Below are 12,343 nucleotides of genomic sequence, written 5' to 3' on the forward strand. Positions count from 1 at the left end.
TCTAAACTATGCCGCAAGATAAAGTTCCAATTATTGTCATGAAAATTTATTGTCACCTCCAATTATGAAATTTAAAGCTCCAAAAATGGTGCAGATCGAGCAGATAAATAACTTAAAATTTTGAAAATGGATGATCCAAATAATGTATAACAAAATGCACTATTTCATGATCTGAAATTCTTGTTTTCTATATTTATACATCTCGAGATCGAGATGATCGATTTGAGAGTTTTCCAGCATTGGAACACCCTTTTTAGATATACTTTCGAGGTGCGCCTTACTTCAACAATATAAGGTTGAGACCTTATATAACTTTTTCCTTTTTTCAATAAAAAGGTTATTGGCCATACTAAGTATCTCTAATATAAAGCCTGGTACAATTTCCAAATAGGTAGATAAATATTCACAACCATTTACATTAAGATGGCATTGTAGGAACTTGACAAGTCTTAGAAAGACAATGCTGATACTAAAATCTAATGCATCAGTAAATCAACCAGTACGCTTATAGAATTTGTCTATGAACTACAGATAGAAAAACATAACAGTTCGATAGAAGTAAATAAGATACTTTTTCTAAAATACTAAATAGAACATTCTCATAATTTCAAACCTCAAAAAACAATAAAACACTTAGATGCAACCAAAAAATGATCGATAGGAGAGGACACAATGAAATTTAGAGAGATTTATAGCAATATTATTTTCAAATTAGAAAAAAAGAGCATTCGAAAAACAGCTCCCTTGACAGCTACTACAATAAATAATAGTAGTAATGGAAAAAGCAGTCTTCTATTCCATTACCATTAATAGAATTATATGCATATATATATATATATATATATATATATATATATATATATATATATGGCAGATACTACAAAACGCCTATGGGCGAAAATGAACAGTAATTTCACCTACCCTCATCATCATCCAAGCTTCATCGCATGGTCACAGTTGTCTAGTAGTGTTTCATTTTTCATTTTTTTTTTTTACTAATCGGAATGATCTGAAATTTGGAATGTGCGTACATCTTAGTGAGACGCACCTAATAAAAATATGAAAAAAAATATTCGTAAAATATAAATTGACCAAAATACCCCCATAAAGTTTCCGGGGTATTTTGGTCAATTTATATTTCACGAATTACTTTTTGCATATTTTTATTAGGTGTGAATCACTAAGATGTACACACGCTCCAAATTTCAAGTAATTTGGAATGTAGAGAAAAAATGAAAATTGAAACACTACCGAACAACTGTGACCGTGAGATGAAGTTTGGATGGTGGTGAGGGCAGGCGAAATCACTATTCATTTTCGTCTATAGGCGTTGGGAAGAGTTTTAATATATAAAGAGAATTTGAATTAAAAATTGAATTTTTATATAATTTGAGTTCACTTGGATTCAGCCAAATTGCTCAGTGCCGAGACGAGAAACCCGTACTTAGGTAAAGGGGGTGTTGTTCATATAAATGGATGAGTTACAATAGTAACTCACTGGAATTTCATCAGAACTCGGCGAGATTCTAACTGGCTCACTGAGTCTATCAGAACTCGCCAAGTTCAACACCTCATTAATAAAAAAAGGGATCAAAAATCTAAACCCCCATTTCTTCATTGGATAGAGTGCAACTTTCAATGATAGGATTATTTTTATATGATCTATCCATAGATCAAATTTGAGAAAAGAACAAAGAACTTACGGATTTGAGATATCAAAATTTTCAATCAATATTTTCGTCAAATTAAAGAGGTTTCTTTGCAACCGTTGCTCAATCTCAAATGAAATTTGTTACATAAGCATATTTTGGGTACTTTATCAAATCATAGGCTCATATCACACAATAAACCACTAAAAAACTCAGATTTCCAAAATTTGAAAATCAAATTACTATTCACCCAAAATGTCAAGAGCTCGGACCATATAAATGCAAACTCAAATCTCAAATATGGTTTAAAGGTCTCAATTTGGGGTAATTGAGGAACCTTTGACAAAGATTGAAGGCATTGATTTGCACCAGGAGCAAATACTCGATGATCGGCTTCAAAAATTTTGGAAACTTTTGTTTTTCTTTATACAAATTCATATGAATGATTTTATTTTGACTGATATCACTCAATCTTGTAATATTTCAGTTACTGCTGTATTTTTGTTGCATATTATCAAAAAATGAGTAAGATTCAGTTTTTTTACGATTTTGAGATGTACAAGAGACTTTTTTTTTTTGGGTGATTCTGTTAGGATAGGACCCCTACCCCATGGTAGGAATGGAACTGATGACGCCATGTTGCGACAACCCACCACCCTGACAACCTAGCCTTGAGCCCATTCCTATAGAAAGAGACTTTTTACATGTATGCAAGGACTATATATATATATATATATATATTCTTTTTCTTTTCTTTTTTTTCTTTTTCTTTTTTTGCTTTTTCTTTTTTTTTTTTTTGCTTTTTTCTTTTTAATGATGACAAGGAATAGACATTTTCTGGTTTTTTAAGAATCTAACATGCTTTGAATGTTTCAAAAGTAATATTTTCTCTTAAAAACTCAATGAATTTTTTTTCATATTGTGATGCACAGAAAAATGTGTCTTATAGATGTATTTACTTAATTTTGCTAAGGGATTTTTCTTTTAACTTAATAATACTAATAGGATATATCTCAAAGTTTCTCAATGACTCTAGTAAACTTAAGAATGTTTCCAAAGCAACATTTCTACTTGAAAAACATATTTTAATATGTATAAAAGAATAAAACATATTTGGATATATATAAAAGAATAAATTTAATATATAATTTAACGTTTTTGATGTGTACAAAACATTTTAAACACTGTAATTTGACTCTCTTTTCATATTTTGTTGTATATAAAAATAATATGCTTAGGTATTAATGCTTTTAGCATCGATTGCTTTTGTAGGCTTACAAATAGCAAATCCGAGATTATCTAGGGTGGCAGCATGGGGTGAAGCGGGCAGAGCAGAGTTAGGGGTGGGTGAAGTGTGAATATTGTTGGAAGGAGATGCCAGTCATTATTAAACCTAAATCATCACCTCAACAAAATATGGGGTGATGTGCAGCCTTGATTGTCAGCAGATGGTACAATCTATTTAGGCAACAAAGCAAACAACGGTACAGACAACAGGTGGTTGAGAAAATATGAAGAGAGTATTATGCACCTTCTCAAGAGGAAGAGGAGGAACATTTTGAGGCCAAGGAGTTCCAGTCTAGGAGGGATGTGTACTAGATTGTTGGGAATTTCCAGTAATCGTCCAGTTCCTCCTAGGCTAGCAGTGCCCGGCATGGTAGAGCATACGCCAGGACTATTCAGGTCCTGCACCTTTGTTGAGAGGAGAAGATGTTCTACTACTTCCCATCCCCAATACACACAGCCTAATGAACCTACGCACGGTCATGTTGACCTTCTTTATAAGCCCCAGGAAAATAGAAGACCCTTGAATCCACATGAGGGAAAGTAGTTCAGAAAAACATACAGAAGGCAATTGCGAAGTGGTTCTACGACGCGTCATCCCATTCAATGCAACAAATAGTGGATATTATTCAGCCAATGATATCCACCGTATTGAATTCAACTGCACAAGAGCATGCAGGGCCTTGCTTGGATGAGGAGGTGGCCAAGGTGGACTCATTTTTAGATGAGTATAGGCAAATGTGGCCAAGAGGGACTGCTATGTCTGATAATTAGAAGGATGGGAAAGGAACACATTACTAATTTTTTGGCGTATTAGCAAAGAGAGACAGCCTTCCACTTCAGTGCAGATTTCTCCAATTAAAAGAAGACTTGGAGGCTTTTGTTTAGCATGCTTAATAGAGTAGTGGAGGTTGTTGGGGAGGACAATGCAGTTCAGGTGATTATAGGTAATAAAGAACAAAATTAAAGCAAGCAAGTTGCTTCGGAAGAAGATGATCCATTTAGTTTGCAGACCCACGATGCTCATTGCATAGACCTCATGTTAGAAGCAATCACTAAATTGAACCAAGTGAAGGGCTGCATTGAGAAAGGGAATCATATACAATCACTCCTTCATTCATAGCTTAATGAGTCAGCATTTCAAAAGGGAGCTCATAAGGCATACTATCATCAGATTTAGGACCTGATACTCATCTATGGAGTCAATCCTCAAATTGCAATCGGGCTTGAAGAAGATGATGGCATTTGAGGAATGGGGTTTTGCACCAATTTCTAGAAGTCAACCTACAAAACAAGTTTGAGTAATTATTAATGACCTAAGTTTTAGGAAAGTACAAGCAGATCATCGCTACCACTGCCCCAACTGGTAGCAGTCCTGAAGTTGGTTGGTTCAGATGTGAAACGTGCCATGGGATTCTATATGAGGCACCAGACCATGCAAAGCAGGCTATAGAAGCCAATTGCAAATTCCACAACAAAGTTTGGAAGATCATTGATGAGAAGTGGACAGAAACACTCCACTGCCATATCCATGCAGCAACTTCAAATTTCCAGTTTCAATTTAGATTTTTCTCTTAATTTGTGATTCTTTTTCCTTGTGTGTGGGCTACTTGACCTGGCCATTGATATTATCAATGTACTGAATTTTTTTTTAACCTGACATATTAATATCAACCGTGTAAGCACAAGCACCCTAAGGAAGTAATACATTGGAAGATCACAGCAAGATGCAGACACCCAAATTGACACCTTGAAAGAGGTAGCTTTTATTTAGAATGTGAATGTTAACCAGTCATGACCATTACCGTGTTGCAGTTCATATATTGAAAATGTCATTTGCTCTTCTAGTTTGCTTTATATTGGATGTAAAAAGTGCATTTGATTTGATCATTGTTTAGAAAAACGGCTAGACTAGCATCTAGGGGGGCACCAAGGTGCCTAAAGGGCCCTAGGCTGCCTCGCCTAGGCCTGGCTGGGAGTGCTGGGTGCCAGTTCCTGGGCGGGTGCCCCTGGGCACGTAGTTAAGAACTAGGCCCTTTTGGCCAAAAAACAAAAACAAATGCCTATGAGTGCACTTTGGACCTATTTGACCCATGAAATAAGAGAAAGGGGTTGCTTTGGAGGTATTTTGAACCCCCTAAACTAAAAAAAATCAAGCTTAAACCCTAAAACACCCAACATTGATTGTTTTTGCAATTTTTTTCAAATCAACAAAAAATTGCAAAGTTTTAAGAATCATCCAGAAGCTCACCTATCCTATTGGAATCATGTTTACGGTGTTAGTGAGCCTATTAGAAGACTTTTGGGGCTCGAGCTTAATCGACATACAACATATCAAAGAATAGAGATCGAGCAAAAAGGGTAGTTTACGATCTATATTTGAAATTTCTTCTTGGATTTGAAATGTCTTCTTTGGGTTCTACTAGGAGTGGGATCCAAGATGGAAATATTGTATTAAACCAGATAAAATTGATAAAAATAAAATAATTTGCAACTTTTGTGGTAATGTTTCAACTGTTGGGATAACTAAGTTCAAGAAACATCTTGTCGGTATTATGGGGGCTATTGCCCCATATAACGAAGTTTTCGAACTTATGAAGAAAGATTTCTTGAGTATATAGAAGCCGAAAAAAATAAAAGTGTAAAAACGAAGAAGGATATGGAGAAATTTATGGCTGGAGTTAATAATTTTGAGGTCGAAGAGGAGGATGATGATGAAGGCGATGAGGATGTGGGCCAAGTGGCAATCTCACAAAGTTCCAAGAAGCCTAGTGTGAAAAGGCCCATTGATGCTTTTTTTTACACCTAACCCCACAGCCGCAGTTGAGAAGGAGAAAAGCAAAGGGAAGAAGAGATTATTGAAAACATATTCAAGAAGGAAGATAGAGGTTAGGTAATACAATACATTGCTCGGTGGTTTTATCAAGTGTGCAATTCTTTTAATACTACGAGCTTAAGTAGTTTCCTTACAATATTGGAAGAAATTCACCAATTAGGTCCAGGGTTGAAAGGCCCAACCCAACATGAGCATTAGAGCCACCATTGAAGAAAGAGATAGAATAAGTTAAGGAGTACCTCAAATCCAATCCAATAAGGATGGGTGGGCTCAATTTGGGGTGTCCATTACGACCGATTCATGGAATGACAGGAAACGGTGTATCACGAACGCATAGACGAACTGTCCTTTAGGTACAATAAGTTTTTAGATTTATTGATGTTTCTAAAGATGTTCAAAACACACATTACATATTCTCTTTGATTGATAAGGGTTATTGAGAAACTTAGGGAGGAATATGTAATCCAAGTTGTCACATATAATGCTGCTCCTAATTTAGTTGCAGCTCATTTGCTTCGCTAGAGGAGGCCTTGTATATTTTGGATACCTTGCATAACTCATTGCATAGACCTTATGCTTCAGGCTATTGACGAGATTCCCATTACAAAAGGAACACTTAGCCAAGGAGGTCACAATTTTTATATACAGCCACACCATTACTCTTAGTATTGATGAGTAAGTTCACAACAGGGAAGGATCTAGTGAGGTTGGGGTCACAAGATTTGTTACTGCTTGCTTGAGTCCTACGATCATAAATGGTGGGAGGAACCCATTGAGATCTATGTTCACTTCATAGGATTGGATTAGATGCAAGTGGTCTAGAGATCCCAAAGGAAAGAGGTACAAGCGATATTATTTATACCCTTCGTCAAGGTCTTCACTTGGCTAACAGTGACAAGCCCTCTATGGGCTTTATATTTGATGCTATAGATGGAGCTAAGAAGCAGATAACATAGGGTTTGGGCAATGATGAGGGCAAGAATGGCCCAATTTGGGAGTTATTGATGGAAAGTAGGATAGGCAGCTTCATAGACCATTGCAGCTAGGTACTATTTAAACCCAAAGTTTTGTTATGTTGACCTAGAGGTTGAGAGAACGAATACAATAATGGACGGATTTAATGAGTTCCTCGAAAGACTTGTTCCTGAGCTAGATATCCATGATGAGATATCAGTTGAGGAACTCATTATCTAAAAGTGTGCATCGAAGTCATTTGGGGAGAAAATGGCAATGAGACGAAGGACCAAACAAGATCTAGGTAATATATGAAAACATATGAAAATTTATTTCAAGTTTCTAATGTAATTTTCTATTGTCTTAAATTCTTTATGAAAGTCTTAAATTAATTATAGAGAGTGCACCCAATTGCAACACAATGGTGAAGCCAGCATGGCAATAGTGCTCCAAACCAGAAGATGGTTGTTAGGGCCTTGACTTTAACTACTAGCTCTTCTGGTTGTAAGCGAAAGTGGAGTTAGTTTGATAAGGCATGTTTAGCTATTTACTTGTGTACAACTTTATTTTTTATTATATAAAAATAGACATATAGTACTAATTATAGTTTTGCAATTGTCCTTTAATTCTCTCTAAGTCCACATTTAAAAATCTAGATGCCTCATGTAGTACTCGTGCATTTTTTCTTATAGGTGCATACAAAGAGAAATCTCAGATTGAGCAAAGGTCAATGATTTAGTATTTGTTAGAGAGAATCAAAGGCTTAAGGAGAAGTTCAATCAGTGTGAGAAGAGGGATGCCATCTCTTCCAAGGACATGGAGAATGCTATTGAGTGGTTGTTTGGAGACCCTGGGGCTGAGGAGGTCTTCCCAAGGAGGGTTGGACTTGGGATATGGTTGAGAAGGCTTCAAGTCTAGCTTTTGATCCTAGGAAGGCCACTCAAGCAACAACTGCTTGAGGTACTTCAAAAATTATGAGGACAAAAAAGGAGGCAAATTCAGAAAAAATTATGGAAAACAACAAATATATTGAAGAGGGTGATGACTCCAATGATGATGACCTTGACTCAGGTGGAGGTGCACGTGATGATGAAGATTCTTATAATGAATGAAGATTCTTATGATGAATGAAGATGATGATCAAATCACTGATTTGAAGAATAGAAGATCTCTTCTTTCTTTTCTTTTGTATTTCATCTTATCTTTCATATTGCACCATTTTGTATTGGTGATTGAGACCTTGAGTCTATGCTTATGATGATTGTATTTATATGAACTATGAAGTATGGTGTCTATGGACATTGCCACTATGAAGTTCGGAGAGTTGGAGACTAATAAACTATGGACTTGTTTATGTTTTTCACTAAATTTTCAATGATTTGATAACTTATTTCAACATTCATGGATACGTATTTGAATCAAAAAGTTAGTTAGAATATATATAAATGCAAAAAAAAAAAAAAATGCAAAAGCGACACAAATATCTGCATTTATGTGCATTTGGTCAACTCAAATATGCATATTTTTTAACATATGTCACCTCGGCGCCTAAGGTTGTAGGCACCCACCTTGGCATTGAGCGCCCTAGGCCAGGCTGGGGCATGGCGGATGTCTAGAATGTTTTGGAACATGGGATTCAATGTCGACAGTCACACAACTAGACCCAGGTTAGCTTTCCAATTACCATAAAAGTCATAACCCCTAACTCATATAGGACTACAATATAACTAGTTAATGTGAATGTACTCTTACTTTACTAATTTATCTTCTATCCTTTTAGTGAGATGGTGGGAGATACATGGAGGCAAAAGCTACAGAACCCCCCACTTAAAGGATCACAATCAAGAACCTTAACCAAACTTGTTCTGCCACAAGTCAAGAGAGAAATTGGAGTACATTCTAGTAAATCGAACAAGCTGAGAAATGAGAGGTCGCACAAGCTAGTATATGTGCACCATAATCTTAATTTGAGGAAGAATAAGCTGCAAAAGGAGGTGAAGGTTTATGATCCAATACATTTGAGGAAGATTTTGCTGATGATAGGACAAAAAGAACTAGTCATCAATAAGAGGGCACAAGTTCCTTCACAGTTGGCTTAATCTAACACTGAATGATACTACGTCAATGACATTAAATTTTTGCCCCCAACCCCACCCCCCGCCCCCAAAAAATGCCAGTCTTCCATTCTATTTATTAAGCCAGTAACATTAAATTTATCATTTTTGGGAAGAAACTAGGCGTGTTCGCTAGGACACTCCAATTTGACTCCATCCGGGCTCTATCTGAATCCTACAGTGGATCCCATTTTGCTAACTCTTATCAATAGTGCAAAGAACCAACATTAGATATGGATATAATGCAAAACGTTAATGTGCTTATGGCAGCACCTAATTTTGAAATGAAACGATTACATTTTACAACCCCAAGGATCCAAAACATATATACCGATCTCCACCGTACCTCCATCACCTTTAAATCATATAACATAAGCCAAGGTACATGGTAAAAGCATGACTGACCTGCAAACATTACGAAATTCACATTGAGAAGAGGCTTTACGGTAAATCCTCCTTTAATTTAATTGGCTAGAACTCATGGTTGTCTAAATCCTTAACATTGTCTTCCTCTCCAATTGCAATCTCAAAATCTTCTACAATCAACCATCAGGTTTGATATTCCCTTTCACAGTCATCACGTTATAGCCCAAATCATTCGCGCTATGATCCCGGGAACTATGTTGACATTCAAAAGGCCCTATAACATCATATATTGAGGAGAGGAGTTGATTTTTGGTAAGTAGCCAAAAAGGAATGATGCACCACCCTTAGGAGCATAGTGCAGGAATGGACAGGTGAAGAAAACTGGACCAATCACCAAAATATGGAGAAAGCAAATTCCATATCTGGTTTCGAATTGTCCCCAGCTAGTGGAGTGACATCTTCTACATGCCCCCAATAAAATTGAATATTTTAAGATATCATGTTTTCTTAGCATAAACAGGGAAAGTTTTAAAGACCACGAAAACACAATGTGGAAAAGATAGTGTTGCAATGTTCTTCTTGAAGCCATGTCCCCATTCACAACTGGTGCCACAAGTTAAACTTACAAGTACCATAAGGTGTTAGAAACCCATTCATGAAGAAGATGAAGCAAGGTTATTCAAGTCGCAGCTATAGAAAGATTTCTCATTTCCATCTTTCTATGTGTAGTAGGGAAGTGATATTGGCAATCCACAAAAACTGATCTTTAATTTTGATGTGATTGATCAAAGTAAGGATAATCACCAATAACATGTTACATGTATTTACAGAGCCCCTAAGCATGCTTAACATCTCATTAAGAATCCCACGACCTAGGGGACATTGCAAAGGGCATCCAATTCATTTCCATAGACTAGAAAACTCTGCCCCTTCATACCAGAAACTAATAATCAAATATCTCCAATATTAACCCAACCTTATGCATCATTCGCCCCAAAAAAAGAATATTCCATGGCCTGACATATTTGAAATCTTCCAGGAAAAGAATCACGTTAGTTTTGAGTATTCATAGATGTCCATAAAAGTATTTGATCAAAACTTTAAGGACCTGGGTCAGTACCGACATCAATTGTCCTCATGAAACGTATTACAAACAAACACTATCTTGAACTTTGTGGAAGAGTACATTGTCCAATAATGGTCATTACATAAATGTCCTTTAATAAAATCATCATACACCATGCATATCACAGCATGGAAACATCAAAGATTCTACCGCAACAAATGATTTCTAAATCCCCTCAAAGCATTAAAGAAATTAAAGATATGTCCCTCCTTGAACTCATGAATCTACATCTCTACTAGAAGCTATATCTGTGTCACAAGTCACAAAAGGACCACTTTGAGTTGAAGGTCCACCTTTTTTTGTTTTATTTTAAAATTTGTTAACAAGGGATCTGTCCATAATGTATGTATGAATTCACTTAAATTTGTTCTATGTGCCAACAAAGCCCTATAATCCAAAGCAATTCACAAAAAAGTTTGGGAGGGCCCACCAACACTCCTAGCATCCCCTTGCAGTACTAGAAAGCTGGCACTCACATGCTTTGACATTATGAGATATTTTCCCAAGAAAGCTAAACCCTCTGCTACGGTTTGAGATGAAATGACAAATTAATTTCTTTCAAATAATTGACTTGATAGACACATCCCACCCATGGTTTTCTGATCTTTATTCATATATGACTCTCATTCTGAAAAGATCTCACAATAATCCCTCCCCTCTAATACTCTTTTTTTCTTAGTCTCCTTAAACCTCTCCTCATTCCATCTCACTATCACACATCTCCCTTCTTTTCTTCAAAAAAACTCTCTTGAAAGATCCCCTCAGTCCTCTCTTTCATAATCCTCTCTATCACACCTTCCTGCATCTCTACATTTCCTCTGTCACAATCCTTATAGTTTAATTTGATATTATATATCACGCTGTTATAGGGTGTGGCAACAAATGCAGTCACATGTGCAGTACACTATAATATCATCTTCTTTTTTTTTGATAAAAGTTAACATTTGTATTGCTATAAAGAGTTCGAGTACATATTGGTATAAATCCGAGAGTCCCCCTTAGATGGGGCTCTCAGTAGAAAATATGTCAGTCACACCTATACAAAATGGGCTTATAGATTTGCCTGATTACAATAAATTTACAATGAGATTACAAAAAATGGGCTTATAAGTTTACCCCTTTACAAAGAGATCTATTGTTGCGTGTACCCTCTGTGGTCCAAAGCAAAAATAGAGATTGACCGGGTTTGGTCTTCAACTTGGGCCCTAGCCCCGTCCTTTGCCAGGAGATAGGCTAACTCGTTTGACGTCCTCAAGGTATGCATCCATAAGACAACCATATCCCTATAATATCTTATTGCCAAATAAAATATTTTTTGAAGTTGTTTTTTGATCTGAACCATAGTTGTTGAAGACAGGAGCAGGATCAGTTCGAGATTCGCTGAACAACCGTATAGTAGAAGCTTCCTGTGGTCAGGATCGGCATCCGTACAATGAATAAGACAAGGAACGAGATCCTTAGGTTTATGGGAGCGAGATACCATGTCAATGGGTTCGATGTTTTGACTACTCATTAAAGCTCATTTCCGATAGAAGAACAATGTCAATTGTTTCGTGGTGGGATCTATATGGTGGTGGGTTCCAATATTATATTCACTAGTTGTTACGGTGTTGTCTCTGAATGTCAACTCATCATGTGTTGAGAACTGTTTACGTGCAGTTATATTCACAATGTTAAGTGGAACAAGTTAAATTCTCAACGCTTTCACTAAAATGACAAGTTGTTAAGCATACTGTAATCAGATTATGCTGAGAAGTACAAAGGATGGTATTTTCATCCACCTCGAGGATGATATCGGGGCAATAGAAGCATTAGGTGACCACCTTGATGCTGATGATGAGGCTCGTCAGAGTGCTCCATTACCAAAGCTTGTCCCTCGCACTACATCTTCAGGCCATGACACAAGTTTGGCATGCACCATTCCCTCAGAGTCCCCAGCAATCCAGAATCCTTCCACTCAAGGGTCATCTTCTTTGAACGTAATCTCATCTGCTTCCATTGTTTATCAAAAGCT

General features: G+C 36.6%; 1 protein-coding gene across 1 annotated transcript in view; it reads right to left on the reverse strand.

Moving 5' to 3' along the window:
* LOC18428340 (Nucleoporin interacting component (Nup93/Nic96-like) family protein) overlaps nucleotides 1–12,343 on the reverse strand; it is a 57,719-nt gene that overhangs the window by 13,035 nt on the left and 32,341 nt on the right. The window lies entirely within an intron of this gene.

Source organism: Amborella trichopoda, chromosome 1 (genome assembly GCF_054954075.1).
Source record: "Amborella trichopoda isolate Santa Cruz 75 chromosome 1, AtrichopodaSantaCruz75HAP2 v2.0, whole genome shotgun sequence".
Taxonomy (NCBI): domain Eukaryota; kingdom Viridiplantae; phylum Streptophyta; class Magnoliopsida; order Amborellales; family Amborellaceae; genus Amborella; species Amborella trichopoda.